The sequence below is a fragment of the Eleutherodactylus coqui genome, unplaced genomic scaffold (assembly GCF_035609145.1).
Source record: "Eleutherodactylus coqui strain aEleCoq1 unplaced genomic scaffold, aEleCoq1.hap1 HAP1_SCAFFOLD_514, whole genome shotgun sequence".
NCBI lineage: Eukaryota > Metazoa > Chordata > Amphibia > Anura > Eleutherodactylidae > Eleutherodactylus > Eleutherodactylus coqui.
The window spans coordinates 46,004-63,896 of record NW_027102092.1 but is presented as its reverse complement, the minus strand read 5'-3'; the positions used below and the strand labels follow the sequence as shown (position 1 = coordinate 63,896).

Sequence of the window (17,893 nt, the reverse complement as noted above, 5' to 3'; positions counted from 1 at the left end):
CAGCAGCAGGCTCTGCAAGCCTAGGATGCGTGAGCACGGTGCAAGAGGAAGGACTGAGGGTGTGAGGCTGGGCGCGGTTGAGAAGGCGTGGGGCGGGGCTATGGAAAGTTTTAATAGCTCTCCCAGCTGCCTGGGTGCATTGTGGGTGCGCCCAGAGTGCTGGCTGAGCGTGTTGCCTCAAGCCTTGGAAGTGGAGTTGGGCGGGCCGGGCTACAGGTGAAACCCATTTCGGGTTATCGCTTCTCGGCCTTTTGGCTAAGATCAAGTGTAGTATCTGTTCTTATCAGTTTAATATCTGATACGTCCCCTATCTGGGGACCATATATTAAATGGATTTTTAGAACAGGGAGCTGGAAAAAGAGCTTGCTCTGTCCACTCCACGCATTGACCTGGTATTGCAGTACCTCCAGGACCGGTGCACCCCCTTTCCTACAGCAGTTTCCAAAAGCAGAAAAACAAAACCGACGAGCAAGAGGTGCAGCGCAGCTGTGGCGGCGGCTGCTGCTACCACCCAAGCACTTTGATTGACACTCAGCCCGTCTGCTCGCAACATTGTATCCACTGAGCAGCTGCGTCTGCCAGAGTGTGCACAGCACAGGTACAACTGGAAGCAAAACACACACACACACACACACCAGTTCATATGGCAGCCGCACTCTATAGTTCGTACCTACCGCTGCGCTAATAGCCAAGTTGGAAACATCGGGCAGGCACAGCGTATCCTGGCAGCCTGCGTCTGTATGCTCCACGTATTCGGGTCATGGGTGTATGTGCAGGGGGCCCGGAGCCCTAGGGGGCCCATAAAGTCTCTCTTCCCCACATTGTAAACCAATGCTATCAATGACGCTTTATAGTTTGGGGGCCCAGTTCCAGACTTTGTACTGGGGCCCCGCAGCTTCAAGTTACACCTCCGGATCAGGATAATGCTAGGCCATTCCAACCAGCCTGTGTGTGTGACCTGCAGTCGCTGGTAGTCGAAAAGCGGCCGGCCCCGGATGCGCGCTTCAGAGTGGACAGACAGCAGCGGACCCCCAATCACACAGGCCCAAGGCTTGCTATGTAGCACGGAATACCTCATTGGACTGCAGCACTCCACGCGGGCTGAGATACACGCTCCACGTGGGATGGGCAGTATTCGTCCATGAAGATCCAGGCCAACGTTTAGAGATGGAGCAACACTCGGGGAGCAAAGAACTCCAACGAACGGACGCCTACTTTACAAGGATGTATTGCTTTATTCAATGCATGGACACAGAAACAGTTCAACCGCTCGATTACAGACCGCAGTCAATACAGTAAAGAAAGAAATGTGTCTGTTTAATGTAAACTTGCATGGAGCTCGTTTGTCAGCCACTGACTGAATGCTGCTGCTGCATGTCTAAAACGTGGTCTGACGTTACACGCACCACCAGGGATAAGGCCTTGCCTATAAGCATTCCCCAGCTGGCAAAAACCGAACCTCCCTGCCTATTCCTCACCATGGAAGAACGGAACCTACCTTTTTTTTAAAAAAAGAAAGCCACAGCAGCAGCCAACTCGATTTTGGTAGGCCGCTGTCTCCCCCTTGTGTGCTGCATAAAAAATGCACTCCACTAAAAATAGCAATGATCCACGAAATAGAGCGTATGGAGAGAATGAGGCTTCCAGATGAGCCGTCAGGCTATGATAAATTGTATCACACCTGGGCGATATGGATAGATGCCCGGAGCTCACCCCTATTTACCAAGTGGTTACAGACAGGGACATGTGAGTAACACGTTTAAACCACAATCGTAAAGAGAAACAACAATTCCGGAGCCCGCCCCCCCTCCCCTTTTTGTTTTATTTTTTCTTTCTCCCGTGTCATAGATACCTACCCCCCCCTTACCCTCCCCTCATTCCCCTGTTTGTAGACCTTATAAAATATCACAGACAAACATGATATAGTTCAACTCGAAATTGATTTATTAAGTTTCATTGTCAAAGTTAATTTTACATTGCTTTGAGATAAGGCAAAAGTTTCCCCCCCTCCATGAAACCAATAAAACCTATATTGAATAAAATAAAAATGATGCAGTTACCGGTAGTTCTGCAGCTTCTTGGTGGAAATAAAGACCATCTCCCGTCTCCCAGCTGCAGCAGAGACTGACTGAAATGGCTGCCAAGCCCGGTATTAATGCTTCTAAATTGATGACATCACAAAGGAGTGACATCGTCAGCCTTCCAAACACCTGGCTCAATTGCATACAGTATGTATGTATGTATGCATGTATGTGAGTGAGTCTATCTATCTATCTATCTATCTATCTATCTATCTTTATTAATTATGTAGAATATAGATATGGATTATTTCTAAATTACAGATTTTGTAGATATAGATTAAAGATAGATTTAAGATTGTGTGTGTGTGTGTGTGTGTGTGTGTGTGTGTGTGTGTGTGTGTGTGTGTGTGTGTGTGTGTGTATATATAATGTATATATGTAAAAAAAAATATAAAATCTGTAGTTATGTATGTATGTATGTATGGCGGGCGGGCAAAAAAGGCCTGCTGTATGTTTTTAAGTTCTTCGGATGACCATGCCGCTCTAATATTCTCCTTACTAGGGTCTACTAATGCTGGCCCAGGGGAAGGCAATAAAGCCCTATGGGGCCGAAGCCAATTTCCCTTATTTTAGGTTAAAAGTTTCCATCCGTCCCCACTGGAAATGCGGCCGGCCGAAGAGATCCCTCCAACCGACCGACCGACGCACCTTCAGAGACAAACTAGTGCTTGCTTCTAGTGTCATCGCCGGCTTAACCATCCTTTGTAGGGAGCTGACGAGTCCTGCAGTAGCAGCAGCAGCAGGCTCTGCAAGCCTAGGATGCGTGAGCACGGTGCAAGAGGAAGGACTGAGGGTGTGAGGCTGGGCGCGGTTGAGAAGGCGTGGGGCGGGGCTATGGAAAGTTTTAATAGCTCTCCCAGCTGCCTGGGTGCATTGTGGGTGCGCCCAGAGTGCTGGCTGAGCGTGTTGCCTCAAGCCTTGGAAGTGGAGTTGGGCGGGCCGGGCTACAGGTGAAACCCATTTCGGGTTATCGCTTCTCGGCCTTTTGGCTAAGATCAAGTGTAGTATCTGTTCTTATCAGTTTAATATCTGATACGTCCCCTATCTGGGGACCATATATTAAATGGATTTTTAGAACAGGGAGCTGGAAAAAGAGCTTGCTCTGTCCACTCCACGCATTGACCTGGTATTGCAGTACCTCCAGGACCGGTGCACCCCCTTTCCTACAGCAGTTTCCAAAAGCAGAAAAACAAAACCGACGAGCAAGAGGTGCAGCGCAGCTGTGGCGGCGGCTGCTGCTACCACCCAAGCACTTTGATTGACACTCAGCCCGTCTGCTCGCAACATTGTATCCACTGAGCAGCTGCGTCTGCCAGAGTGTGCACAGCACAGGTACAACTGGAAGCAAAACACACACACACACACACACCAGTTCATATGGCAGCCGCACTCTATAGTTCGTACCTACCGCTGCGCTAATAGCCAAGTTGGAAACATCGGGCAGGCACAGCGTATCCTGGCAGCCTGCGTCTGTATGCTCCACGTATTCGGGTCATGGGTGTATGTGCAGGGGGCCCGGAGCCCTAGGGGGCCCATAAAGTCTCTCTTCCCCACATTGTAAACCAATGCTATCAATGACGCTTTATAGTTTGGGGGCCCAGTTCCAGACTTTGTACTGGGGCCCCGCAGCTTCAAGTTACACCTCCGGATCAGGATAATGCTAGGCCATTCCAACCAGCCTGTGTGTGTGACCTGCAGTCGCTGGTAGTCGAAAAGCGGCCGGCCCCGGATGCGCGCTTCAGAGTGGACAGACAGCAGCGGACCCCCAATCACACAGGCCCAAGGCTTGCTATGTAGCACGGAATACCTCATTGGACTGCAGCACTCCACGCGGGCTGAGATACACGCTCCACGTGGGATGGGCAGTATTCGTCCATGAAGATCCAGGCCAACGTTTAGAGATGGAGCAACACTCGGGGAGCAAAGAACTCCAACGAACGGACGCCTACTTTACAAGGATGTATTGCTTTATTCAATGCATGGACACAGAAACAGTTCAACCGCTCGATTACAGACCGCAGTCAATACAGTAAAGAAAGAAATGTGTCTGTTTAATGTAAACTTGCATGGAGCTCGTTTGTCAGCCACTGACTGAATGCTGCTGCTGCATGTCTAAAACGTGGTCTGACGTTACACGCACCACCAGGGATAAGGCCTTGCCTATAAGCATTCCCCAGCTGGCAAAAACCGAACCTCCCTGCCTATTCCTCACCATGGAAGAACGGAACCTACCTTTTTTTTAAAAAAAGAAAGCCACAGCAGCAGCCAACTCGATTTTGGTAGGCCGCTGTCTCCCCCTTGTGTGCTGCATAAAAAATGCACTCCACTAAAAATAGCAATGATCCACGAAATAGAGCGTATGGAGAGAATGAGGCTTCCAGATGAGCCGTCAGGCTATGATAAATTATTGTATCACACCTGGGCGATATGGATAGATGCCCGGAGCTCACCCCTATTTACCAAGTGGTTACAGACAGGGACATGTGAGTAACACGTTTAAACCACAATCGTAAAGAGAAACAACAATTCCGGAGCCCGCCCCCCCCCCCTTTTTGTTTTATTTTTTCTTTCTCCCGTGTCATAGATACCTACCCCCCCCTTACCCTCCCCTCATTCCCCTGTTTGTAGACCTTATAAAATATCACAGACAAACATGATATAGTTCAACTCGAAATTGATTTATTAAGTTTCATTGTCAAAGTTAATTTTACATTGCTTTGAGATAAGGCAAAAGTTTCCCCCCCTCCATGAAACCAATAAAACCTATATTGAATAAAATAAAAATGATGCAGTTACCGGTAGTTCTGCAGCTTCTTGGTGGAAATAAAGACCATCTCCCGTCTCCCAGCTGCAGCAGAGACTGACTGAAATGGCTGCCAAGCCCGGTATTAATGCTTCTAAATTGATGACATCACAAAGGAGTGACATCGTCAGCCTTCCAAACACCTGGCTCAATTGCATACAGTATGTATGTATGTATGCATGTATGTGAGTGAGTCTATCTATCTATCTATCTATCTATCTATCTATCTTTATTAATTATGTAGAATATAGATATGGATTATTTCTAAATTACAGATTTTGTAGATATAGATTAAAGATAGATTTAAGATTGTGTGTGTGTGTGTGTGTGTGTGTGTGTGTGTGTGTGTGTGTGTGTGTGTGTGTGTGTATATATAATGTATATATGTAAAAAAAAATATAAAATCTGTAGTTATGTATGTATGTATGTATGGCGGGCGGGCAAAAAAGGCCTGCTGTATGTTTTTAAGTTCTTCGGATGACCATGCCGCTCTAATATTCTCCTTACTAGGGTCTACTAATGCTGGCCCAGGGGAAGGCAATAAAGCCCTATGGGGCCGAAGCCAATTTCCCTTATTTTAGGTTAAAAGTTTCCATCCGTCCCCACTGGAAATGCGGCCGGCCGAAGAGATCCCTCCAACCGACCGACCGACGCACCTTCAGAGACAAACTAGTGCTTGCTTCTAGTGTCATCGCCGGCTTAACCATCCTTTGTAGGGAGCTGACGAGTCCTGCAGTAGCAGCAGCAGCAGGCTCTGCAAGCCTAGGATGCGTGAGCACGGTGCAAGAGGAAGGACTGAGGGTGTGAGGCTGGGCGCGGTTGAGAAGGCGTGGGGCGGGGCTATGGAAAGTTTTAATAGCTCTCCCAGCTGCCTGGGTGCATTGTGGGTGCGCCCAGAGTGCTGGCTGAGCGTGTTGCCTCAAGCCTTGGAAGTGGAGTTGGGCGGGCCGGGCTACAGGTGAAACCCATTTCGGGTTATCGCTTCTCGGCCTTTTGGCTAAGATCAAGTGTAGTATCTGTTCTTATCAGTTTAATATCTGATACGTCCCCTATCTGGGGACCATATATTAAATGGATTTTTAGAACAGGGAGCTGGAAAAAGAGCTTGCTCTGTCCACTCCACGCATTGACCTGGTATTGCAGTACCTCCAGGACCGGTGCACCCCCTTTCCTACAGCAGTTTCCAAAAGCAGAAAAACAAAACCGACGAGCAAGAGGTGCAGCGCAGCTGTGGCGGCGGCTGCTGCTACCACCCAAGCACTTTGATTGACACTCAGCCCGTCTGCTCGCAACATTGTATCCACTGAGCAGCTGCGTCTGCCAGAGTGTGCACAGCACAGGTACAACTGGAAGCAAAACACACACACACACACACACCAGTTCATATGGCAGCCGCACTCTATAGTTCGTACCTACCGCTGCGCTAATAGCCAAGTTGGAAACATCGGGCAGGCACAGCGTATCCTGGCAGCCTGCGTCTGTATGCTCCACGTATTCGGGTCATGGGTGTATGTGCAGGGGGCCCGGAGCCCTAGGGGGCCCATAAAGTCTCTCTTCCCCACATTGTAAACCAATGCTATCAATGACGCTTTATAGTTTGGGGGCCCAGTTCCAGACTTTGTACTGGGGCCCCGCAGCTTCAAGTTACACCTCCGGATCAGGATAATGCTAGGCCATTCCAACCAGCCTGTGTGTGTGACCTGCAGTCGCTGGTAGTCGAAAAGCGGCCGGCCCCGGATGCGCGCTTCAGAGTGGACAGACAGCAGCGGACCCCCAATCACACAGGCCCAAGGCTTGCTATGTAGCACGGAATACCTCATTGGACTGCAGCACTCCACGCGGGCTGAGATACACGCTCCACGTGGGATGGGCAGTATTCGTCCATGAAGATCCAGGCCAACGTTTAGAGATGGAGCAACACTCGGGGAGCAAAGAACTCCAACGAACGGACGCCTACTTTACAAGGATGTATTGCTTTATTCAATGCATGGACACAGAAACAGTTCAACCGCTCGATTACAGACCGCAGTCAATACAGTAAAGAAAGAAATGTGTCTGTTTAATGTAAACTTGCATGGAGCTCGTTTGTCAGCCACTGACTGAATGCTGCTGCTGCATGTCTAAAACGTGGTCTGACGTTACACGCACCACCAGGGATAAGGCCTTGCCTATAAGCATTCCCCAGCTGGCAAAAACCGAACCTCCCTGCCTATTCCTCACCATGGAAGAACGGAACCTACCTTTTTTTTAAAAAAAGAAAGCCACAGCAGCAGCCAACTCGATTTTGGTAGGACCGCTGTCTCCCCCTTGTGTGCTGCATAAAAAATGCACTCCACTAAAAATAGCAATGATCCACGAAATAGAGCGTATGGAGAGAATGAGGCTTCCAGATGAGCCGTCAGGCTATGATAAATTGTATCACACCTGGGCGATATGGATAGATGCCCGGAGCTCACCCCTATTTACCAAGTGGTTACAGACAGGGACATGTGAGTAACACGTTTAAACCACAATCGTAAAGAGAAACAACAATTCCGGAGCCCGCCCCCCCCCCCTTTTTGTTTTATTTTTTCTTTCTCCCGTGTCATAGATACCTACCCCCCCCTTACCCTCCCCTCATTCCCCTGTTTGTAGACCTTATAAAATATCACAGACAAACATGATATAGTTCAACTCGAAATTGATTTATTAAGTTTCATTGTCAAAGTTAATTTTACATTGCTTTGAGATAAGGCAAAAGTTTCCCCCCCTCCATGAAACCAATAAAACCTATATTGAATAAAATAAAAATGATGCAGTTACCGGTAGTTCTGCAGCTTCTTGGTGGAAATAAAGACCATCTCCCGTCTCCCAGCTGCAGCAGAGACTGACTGAAATGGCTGCCAAGCCCGGTATTAATGCTTCTAAATTGATGACATCACAAAGGAGTGACATCGTCAGCCTTCCAAACACCTGGCTCAATTGCATACAGTATGTATGTATGTATGCATGTATGTGAGTGAGTCTATCTATCTATCTATCTATCTATCTATCTATCTTTATTAATTATGTAGAATATAGATATGGATTATTTCTAAATTACAGATTTTGTAGATATAGATTAAAGATAGATTTAAGATTGTGTGTGTGTGTGTGTGTGTGTGTGTGTGTGTGTGTGTGTGTGTGTGTGTGTGTGTGTGTATATATAATGTATATATGTAAAAAAAAATATAAAATCTGTAGTTATGTATGTATGTATGTATGGCGGGCGGGCAAAAAAGGCCTGCTGTATGTTTTTAAGTTCTTCGGATGACCATGCCGCTCTAATATTCTCCTTACTAGGGTCTACTAATGCTGGCCCAGGGGAAGGCAATAAAGCCCTATGGGGCCGAAGCCAATTTCCCTTATTTTAGGTTAAAAGTTTCCATCCGTCCCCACTGGAAATGCGGCCGGCCGAAGAGATCCCTCCAACCGACCGACCGACGCACCTTCAGAGACAAACTAGTGCTTGCTTCTAGTGTCATCGCCGGCTTAACCATCCTTTGTAGGGAGCTGACGAGTCCTGCAGTAGCAGCAGCAGCAGGCTCTGCAAGCCTAGGATGCGTGAGCACGGTGCAAGAGGAAGGACTGAGGGTGTGAGGCTGGGCGCGGTTGAGAAGGCGTGGGGCGGGGCTATGGAAAGTTTTAATAGCTCTCCCAGCTGCCTGGGTGCATTGTGGGTGCGCCCAGAGTGCTGGCTGAGCGTGTTGCCTCAAGCCTTGGAAGTGGAGTTGGGCGGGCCGGGCTACAGGTGAAACCCATTTCGGGTTATCGCTTCTCGGCCTTTTGGCTAAGATCAAGTGTAGTATCTGTTCTTATCAGTTTAATATCTGATACGTCCCCTATCTGGGGACCATATATTAAATGGATTTTTAGAACAGGGAGCTGGAAAAAGAGCTTGCTCTGTCCACTCCACGCATTGACCTGGTATTGCAGTACCTCCAGGACCGGTGCACCCCCTTTCCTACAGCAGTTTCCAAAAGCAGAAAAACAAAACCGACGAGCAAGAGGTGCAGCGCAGCTGTGGCGGCGGCTGCTGCTACCACCCAAGCACTTTGATTGACACTCAGCCCGTCTGCTCGCAACATTGTATCCACTGAGCAGCTGCGTCTGCCAGAGTGTGCACAGCACAGGTACAACTGGAAGCAAAACACACACACACACACACACCAGTTCATATGGCAGCCGCACTCTATAGTTCGTACCTACCGCTGCGCTAATAGCCAAGTTGGAAACATCGGGCAGGCACAGCGTATCCTGGCAGCCTGCGTCTGTATGCTCCACGTATTCGGGTCATGGGTGTATGTGCAGGGGGCCCGGAGCCCTAGGGGGCCCATAAAGTCTCTCTTCCCCACATTGTAAACCAATGCTATCAATGACGCTTTATAGTTTGGGGGCCCAGTTCCAGACTTTGTACTGGGGCCCCGCAGCTTCAAGTTACACCTCCGGATCAGGATAATGCTAGGCCATTCCAACCAGCCTGTGTGTGTGACCTGCAGTCGCTGGTAGTCGAAAAGCGGCCGGCCCCGGATGCGCGCTTCAGAGTGGACAGACAGCAGCGGACCCCCAATCACACAGGCCCAAGGCTTGCTATGTAGCACGGAATACCTCATTGGACTGCAGCACTCCACGCGGGCTGAGATACACGCTCCACGTGGGATGGGCAGTATTCGTCCATGAAGATCCAGGCCAACGTTTAGAGATGGAGCAACACTCGGGGAGCAAAGAACTCCAACGAACGGACGCCTACTTTACAAGGATGTATTGCTTTATTCAATGCATGGACACAGAAACAGTTCAACCGCTCGATTACAGACCGCAGTCAATACAGTAAAGAAAGAAATGTGTCTGTTTAATGTAAACTTGCATGGAGCTCGTTTGTCAGCCACTGACTGAATGCTGCTGCTGCATGTCTAAAACGTGGTCTGACGTTACACGCACCACCAGGGATAAGGCCTTGCCTATAAGCATTCCCCAGCTGGCAAAAACCGAACCTCCCTGCCTATTCCTCACCATGGAAGAACGGAACCTACCTTTTTTTTAAAAAAAGAAAGCCACAGCAGCAGCCAACTCGATTTTGGTAGGCCGCTGTCTCCCCCTTGTGTGCTGCATAAAAAATGCACTCCACTAAAAATAGCAATGATCCACGAAATAGAGCGTATGGAGAGAATGAGGCTTCCAGATGAGCCGTCAGGCTATGATAAATTGTATCACACCTGGGCGATATGGATAGATGCCCGGAGCTCACCCCTATTTACCAAGTGGTTACAGACAGGGACATGTGAGTAACACGTTTAAACCACAATCGTAAAGAGAAACAACAATTCCGGAGCCCGCCCCCCCCCCCTTTTTGTTTTATTTTTTCTTTCTCCCGTGTCATAGATACCTACCCCCCCCTTACCCTCCCCTCATTCCCCTGTTTGTAGACCTTATAAAATATCACAGACAAACATGATATAGTTCAACTCGAAATTGATTTATTAAGTTTCATTGTCAAAGTTAATTTTACATTGCTTTGAGATAAGGCAAAAGTTTCCCCCCCTCCATGAAACCAATAAAACCTATATTGAATAAAATAAAAATGATGCAGTTACCGGTAGTTCTGCAGCTTCTTGGTGGAAATAAAGACCATCTCCCGTCTCCCAGCTGCAGCAGAGACTGACTGAAATGGCTGCCAAGCCCGGTATTAATGCTTCTAAATTGATGACATCACAAAGGAGTGACATCGTCAGCCTTCCAAACACCTGGCTCAATTGCATACAGTATGTATGTATGTATGCATGTATGTGAGTGAGTCTATCTATCTATCTATCTATCTATCTATCTATCTTTATTAATTATGTAGAATATAGATATGGATTATTTCTAAATTACAGATTTTGTAGATATAGATTAAAGATAGATTTAAGATTGTGTGTGTGTGTGTGTGTGTGTGTGTGTGTGTGTGTGTGTGTGTGTGTGTGTGTGTGTATATATAATGTATATATGTAAAAAAAAATATAAAATCTGTAGTTATGTATGTATGTATGTATGGCGGGCGGGCAAAAAAGGCCTGCTGTATGTTTTTAAGTTCTTCGGATGACCATGCCGCTCTAATATTCTCCTTACTAGGGTCTACTAATGCTGGCCCAGGGGAAGGCAATAAAGCCCTATGGGGCCGAAGCCAATTTCCCTTATTTTAGGTTAAAAGTTTCCATCCGTCCCCACTGGAAATGCGGCCGGCCGAAGAGATCCCTCCAACCGACCGACCGACGCACCTTCAGAGACAAACTAGTGCTTGCTTCTAGTGTCATCGCCGGCTTAACCATCCTTTGTAGGGAGCTGACGAGTCCTGCAGTAGCAGCAGCAGCAGGCTCTGCAAGCCTAGGATGCGTGAGCACGGTGCAAGAGGAAGGACTGAGGGTGTGAGGCTGGGCGCGGTTGAGAAGGCGTGGGGCGGGGCTATGGAAAGTTTTAATAGCTCTCCCAGCTGCCTGGGTGCATTGTGGGTGCGCCCAGAGTGCTGGCTGAGCGTGTTGCCTCAAGCCTTGGAAGTGGAGTTGGGCGGGCCGGGCTACAGGTGAAACCCATTTCGGGTTATCGCTTCTCGGCCTTTTGGCTAAGATCAAGTGTAGTATCTGTTCTTATCAGTTTAATATCTGATACGTCCCCTATCTGGGGACCATATATTAAATGGATTTTTAGAACAGGGAGCTGGAAAAAGAGCTTGCTCTGTCCACTCCACGCATTGACCTGGTATTGCAGTACCTCCAGGACCGGTGCACCCCCTTTCCTACAGCAGTTTCCAAAAGCAGAAAAACAAAACCGACGAGCAAGAGGTGCAGCGCAGCTGTGGCGGCGGCTGCTGCTACCACCCAAGCACTTTGATTGACACTCAGCCCGTCTGCTCGCAACATTGTATCCACTGAGCAGCTGCGTCTGCCAGAGTGTGCACAGCACAGGTACAACTGGAAGCAAAACACACACACACACACACACCAGTTCATATGGCAGCCGCACTCTATAGTTCGTACCTACCGCTGCGCTAATAGCCAAGTTGGAAACATCGGGCAGGCACAGCGTATCCTGGCAGCCTGCGTCTGTATGCTCCACGTATTCGGGTCATGGGTGTATGTGCAGGGGGCCCGGAGCCCTAGGGGGCCCATAAAGTCTCTCTTCCCCACATTGTAAACCAATGCTATCAATGACGCTTTATAGTTTGGGGGCCCAGTTCCAGACTTTGTACTGGGGCCCCGCAGCTTCAAGTTACACCTCCGGATCAGGATAATGCTAGGCCATTCCAACCAGCCTGTGTGTGTGACCTGCAGTCGCTGGTAGTCGAAAAGCGGCCGGCCCCGGATGCGCGCTTCAGAGTGGACAGACAGCAGCGGACCCCCAATCACACAGGCCCAAGGCTTGCTATGTAGCACGGAATACCTCATTGGACTGCAGCACTCCACGCGGGCTGAGATACACGCTCCACGTGGGATGGGCAGTATTCGTCCATGAAGATCCAGGCCAACGTTTAGAGATGGAGCAACACTCGGGGAGCAAAGAACTCCAACGAACGGACGCCTACTTTACAAGGATGTATTGCTTTATTCAATGCATGGACACAGAAACAGTTCAACCGCTCGATTACAGACCGCAGTCAATACAGTAAAGAAAGAAATGTGTCTGTTTAATGTAAACTTGCATGGAGCTCGTTTGTCAGCCACTGACTGAATGCTGCTGCTGCATGTCTAAAACGTGGTCTGACGTTACACGCACCACCAGGGATAAGGCCTTGCCTATAAGCATTCCCCAGCTGGCAAAAACCGAACCTCCCTGCCTATTCCTCACCATGGAAGAACGGAACCTACCTTTTTTTTAAAAAAAGAAAGCCACAGCAGCAGCCAACTCGATTTTGGTAGGCCGCTGTCTCCCCCTTGTGTGCTGCATAAAAAATGCACTCCACTAAAAATAGCAATGATCCACGAAATAGAGCGTATGGAGAGAATGAGGCTTCCAGATGAGCCGTCAGGCTATGATAAATTGTATCACACCTGGGCGATATGGATAGATGCCCGGAGCTCACCCCTATTTACCAAGTGGTTACAGACAGGGACATGTGAGTAACACGTTTAAACCACAATCGTAAAGAGAAACAACAATTCCGGAGCCCGCCCCCCCCCCCTTTTTGTTTTATTTTTTCTTTCTCCCGTGTCATAGATACCTACCCCCCCCTTACCCTCCCCTCATTCCCCTGTTTGTAGACCTTATAAAATATCACAGACAAACATGATATAGTTCAACTCGAAATTGATTTATTAAGTTTCATTGTCAAAGTTAATTTTACATTGCTTTGAGATAAGGCAAAAGTTTCCCCCCCTCCATGAAACCAATAAAACCTATATTGAATAAAATAAAAATGATGCAGTTACCGGTAGTTCTGCAGCTTCTTGGTGGAAATAAAGACCATCTCCCGTCTCCCAGCTGCAGCAGAGACTGACTGAAATGGCTGCCAAGCCCGGTATTAATGCTTCTAAATTGATGACATCACAAAGGAGTGACATCGTCAGCCTTCCAAACACCTGGCTCAATTGCATACAGTATGTATGTATGTATGCATGTATGTGAGTGAGTCTATCTATCTATCTATCTATCTATCTATCTATCTTTATTAATTATGTAGAATATAGATATGGATTATTTCTAAATTACAGATTTTGTAGATATAGATTAAAGATAGATTTAAGATTGTGTGTGTGTGTGTGTGTGTGTGTGTGTGTGTGTGTGTGTGTGTGTGTGTGTGTGTATATATAATGTATATATGTAAAAAAAAATATAAAATCTGTAGTTATGTATGTATGTATGTATGGCGGGCGGGCAAAAAAGGCCTGCTGTATGTTTTTAAGTTCTTCGGATGACCATGCCGCTCTAATATTCTCCTTACTAGGGTCTACTAATGCTGGCCCAGGGGAAGGCAATAAAGCCCTATGGGGCCGAAGCCAATTTCCCTTATTTTAGGTTAAAAGTTTCCATCCGTCCCCACTGGAAATGCGGCCGGCCGAAGAGATCCCTCCAACCGACCGACCGACGCACCTTCAGAGACAAACTAGTGCTTGCTTCTAGTGTCATCGCCGGCTTAACCATCCTTTGTAGGGAGCTGACGAGTCCTGCAGTAGCAGCAGCAGCAGGCTCTGCAAGCCTAGGATGCGTGAGCACGGTGCAAGAGGAAGGACTGAGGGTGTGAGGCTGGGCGCGGTTGAGAAGGCGTGGGGCGGGGCTATGGAAAGTTTTAATAGCTCTCCCAGCTGCCTGGGTGCATTGTGGGTGCGCCCAGAGTGCTGGCTGAGCGTGTTGCCTCAAGCCTTGGAAGTGGAGTTGGGCGGGCCGGGCTACAGGTGAAACCCATTTCGGGTTATCGCTTCTCGGCCTTTTGGCTAAGATCAAGTGTAGTATCTGTTCTTATCAGTTTAATATCTGATACGTCCCCTATCTGGGGACCATATATTAAATGGATTTTTAGAACAGGGAGCTGGAAAAAGAGCTTGCTCTGTCCACTCCACGCATTGACCTGGTATTGCAGTACCTCCAGGACCGGTGCACCCCCTTTCCTACAGCAGTTTCCAAAAGCAGAAAAACAAAACCGACGAGCAAGAGGTGCAGCGCAGCTGTGGCGGCGGCTGCTGCTACCACCCAAGCACTTTGATTGACACTCAGCCCGTCTGCTCGCAACATTGTATCCACTGAGCAGCTGCGTCTGCCAGAGTGTGCACAGCACAGGTACAACTGGAAGCAAAACACACACACACACACACACCAGTTCATATGGCAGCCGCACTCTATAGTTCGTACCTACCGCTGCGCTAATAGCCAAGTTGGAAACATCGGGCAGGCACAGCGTATCCTGGCAGCCTGCGTCTGTATGCTCCACGTATTCGGGTCATGGGTGTATGTGCAGGGGGCCCGGAGCCCTAGGGGGCCCATAAAGTCTCTCTTCCCCACATTGTAAACCAATGCTATCAATGACGCTTTATAGTTTGGGGGCCCAGTTCCAGACTTTGTACTGGGGCCCCGCAGCTTCAAGTTACACCTCCGGATCAGGATAATGCTAGGCCATTCCAACCAGCCTGTGTGTGTGACCTGCAGTCGCTGGTAGTCGAAAAGCGGCCGGCCCCGGATGCGCGCTTCAGAGTGGACAGACAGCAGCGGACCCCCAATCACACAGGCCCAAGGCTTGCTATGTAGCACGGAATACCTCATTGGACTGCAGCACTCCACGCGGGCTGAGATACACGCTCCACGTGGGATGGGCAGTATTCGTCCATGAAGATCCAGGCCAACGTTTAGAGATGGAGCAACACTCGGGGAGCAAAGAACTCCAACGAACGGACGCCTACTTTACAAGGATGTATTGCTTTATTCAATGCATGGACACAGAAACAGTTCAACCGCTCGATTACAGACCGCAGTCAATACAGTAAAGAAAGAAATGTGTCTGTTTAATGTAAACTTGCATGGAGCTCGTTTGTCAGCCACTGACTGAATGCTGCTGCTGCATGTCTAAAACGTGGTCTGACGTTACACGCACCACCAGGGATAAGGCCTTGCCTATAAGCATTCCCCAGCTGGCAAAAACCGAACCTCCCTGCCTATTCCTCACCATGGAAGAACGGAACCTACCTTTTTTTTAAAAAAAGAAAGCCACAGCAGCAGCCAACTCGATTTTGGTAGGCCGCTGTCTCCCCCTTGTGTGCTGCATAAAAAATGCACTCCACTAAAAATAGCAATGATCCACGAAATAGAGCGTATGGAGAGAATGAGGCTTCCAGATGAGCCGTCAGGCTATGATAAATTGTATCACACCTGGGCGATATGGATAGATGCCCGGAGCTCACCCCTATTTACCAAGTGGTTACAGACAGGGACATGTGAGTAACACGTTTAAACCACAATCGTAAAGAGAAACAACAATTCCGGAGCCCGCCCCCCCCCCCTTTTTGTTTTATTTTTTCTTTCTCCCGTGTCATAGATACCTACCCCCCCCTTACCCTCCCCTCATTCCCCTGTTTGTAGACCTTATAAAATATCACAGACAAACATGATATAGTTCAACTCGAAATTGATTTATTAAGTTTCATTGTCAAAGTTAATTTTACATTGCTTTGAGATAAGGCAAAAGTTTCCCCCCCTCCATGAAACCAATAAAACCTATATTGAATAAAATAAAAATGATGCAGTTACCGGTAGTTCTGCAGCTTCTTGGTGGAAATAAAGACCATCTCCCGTCTCCCAGCTGCAGCAGAGACTGACTGAAATGGCTGCCAAGCCCGGTATTAATGCTTCTAAATTGATGACATCACAAAGGAGTGACATCGTCAGCCTTCCAAACACCTGGCTCAATTGCATACAGTATGTATGTATGTATGCATGTATGTGAGTGAGTCTATCTATCTATCTATCTATCTATCTATCTATCTTTATTAATTATGTAGAATATAGATATGGATTATTTCTAAATTACAGATTTTGTAGATATAGATTAAAGATAGATTTAAGATTGTGTGTGTGTGTGTGTGTGTGTGTGTGTGTGTGTGTGTGTGTGTGTGTGTGTGTGTATATATAATGTATATATGTAAAAAAAAATATAAAATCTGTAGTTATGTATGTATGTATGTATGGCGGGCGGGCAAAAAAGGCCTGCTGTATGTTTTTAAGTTCTTCGGATGACCATGCCGCTCTAATATTCTCCTTACTAGGGTCTACTAATGCTGGCCCAGGGGAAGGCAATAAAGCCCTATGGGGCCGAAGCCAATTTCCCTTATTTTAGGTTAAAAGTTTCCATCCGTCCCCACTGGAAATGCGGCCGGCCGAAGAGATCCCTCCAACCGACCGACCGACGCACCTTCAGAGACAAACTAGTGCTTGCTTCTAGTGTCATCGCCGGCTTAACCATCCTTTGTAGGGAGCTGACGAGTCCTGCAGTAGCAGCAGCAGCAGGCTCTGCAAGCCTAGGATGCGTGAGCACGGTGCAAGAGGAAGGACTGAGGGTGTGAGGCTGGGCGCGGTTGAGAAGGCGTGGGGCGGGGCTATGGAAAGTTTTAATAGCTCTCCCAGCTGCCTGGGTGCATTGTGGGTGCGCCCAGAGTGCTGGCTGAGCGTGTTGCCTCAAGCCTTGGAAGTGGAGTTGGGCGGGCCGGGCTACAGGTGAAACCCATTTCGGGTTATCGCTTCTCGGCCTTTTGGCTAAGATCAAGTGTAGTATCTGTTCTTATCAGTTTAATATCTGATACGTCCCCTATCTGGGGACCATATATTAAATGGATTTTTAGAACAGGGAGCTGGAAAAAGAGCTTGCTCTGTCCACTCCACGCATTGACCTGGTATTGCAGTACCTCCAGGACCGGTGCACCCCCTTTCCTACAGCAGTTTCCAAAAGCAGAAAAACAAAACCGACGAGCAAGAGGTGCAGCGCAGCTGTGGCGGCGGCTGCTGCTACCACCCAAGCACTTTGATTGACACTCAGCCCGTCTGCTCGCAACATTGTATCCACTGAGCAGCTGCGTCTGCCAGAGTGTGCACAGCACAGGTACAACTGGAAGCAAAACACACACACACACACACACCAGTTCATATGGCAGCCGCACTCTATAGTTCGTACCTACCGCTGCGCTAATAGCCAAGTTGGAAACATCGGGCAGGCACAGCGTATCCTGGCAGCCTGCGTCTGTATGCTCCACGTATTCGGGTCATGGGTGTATGTGCAGGGGGCCCGGAGCCCTAGGGGGCCCATAAAGTCTCTCTTCCCCACATTGTAAACCAATGCTATCAATGACGCTTTATAGTTTGGGGGCCCAGTTCCAGACTTTGTACTGGGGCCCCGCAGCTTCAAGTTACACCTCCGGATCAGGATAATGCTAGGCCATTCCAACCAGCCTGTGTGTGTGACCTGCAGTCGCTGGTAGTCGAAAAGCGGCCGGCCCCGGATGCGCGCTTCAGAGTGGACAGACAGCAGCGGACCCCCAAT

At 48.4% G+C, this 17,893-nt stretch overlaps 7 non-coding genes across 7 annotated transcripts; all 7 read left to right on the top strand.

Annotated features, from left to right (window-relative positions):
* Positions 1 to 235: 235 nt before the first annotated feature.
* Positions 236 to 426, top strand: LOC136595541 (U2 spliceosomal RNA). The gene has a single exon (XR_010788742.1). It is a non-coding gene; the product is annotated as a U2 spliceosomal RNA (small nuclear RNA).
* A 2,624-nt stretch (positions 427 to 3,050) lies between these two features.
* On the top strand, positions 3,051 to 3,241 carry LOC136595539 (U2 spliceosomal RNA). Its single transcript, XR_010788741.1, has one exon. It is a non-coding gene; the product is annotated as a U2 spliceosomal RNA (small nuclear RNA).
* A 2,620-nt stretch (positions 3,242 to 5,861) lies between these two features.
* Positions 5,862 to 6,052, top strand: LOC136595538 (U2 spliceosomal RNA). Its single transcript, XR_010788740.1, has one exon. It is a non-coding gene; the product is annotated as a U2 spliceosomal RNA (small nuclear RNA).
* A 2,620-nt stretch (positions 6,053 to 8,672) lies between these two features.
* On the top strand, positions 8,673 to 8,863 carry LOC136595537 (U2 spliceosomal RNA). The gene has a single exon (XR_010788739.1). It is a non-coding gene; the product is annotated as a U2 spliceosomal RNA (small nuclear RNA).
* A 2,617-nt stretch (positions 8,864 to 11,480) lies between these two features.
* Positions 11,481 to 11,671, top strand: LOC136595536 (U2 spliceosomal RNA). The gene has a single exon (XR_010788738.1). It is a non-coding gene; the product is annotated as a U2 spliceosomal RNA (small nuclear RNA).
* Positions 11,672 to 14,286: 2,615 nt separating this feature from the next.
* On the top strand, positions 14,287 to 14,477 carry LOC136595535 (U2 spliceosomal RNA). The gene has a single exon (XR_010788737.1). It is a non-coding gene; the product is annotated as a U2 spliceosomal RNA (small nuclear RNA).
* A 2,615-nt stretch (positions 14,478 to 17,092) lies between these two features.
* Positions 17,093 to 17,283, top strand: LOC136595533 (U2 spliceosomal RNA). Its single transcript, XR_010788735.1, has one exon. It is a non-coding gene; the product is annotated as a U2 spliceosomal RNA (small nuclear RNA).
* The last annotated feature ends 610 nt before the right edge of the window (positions 17,284 to 17,893 follow it).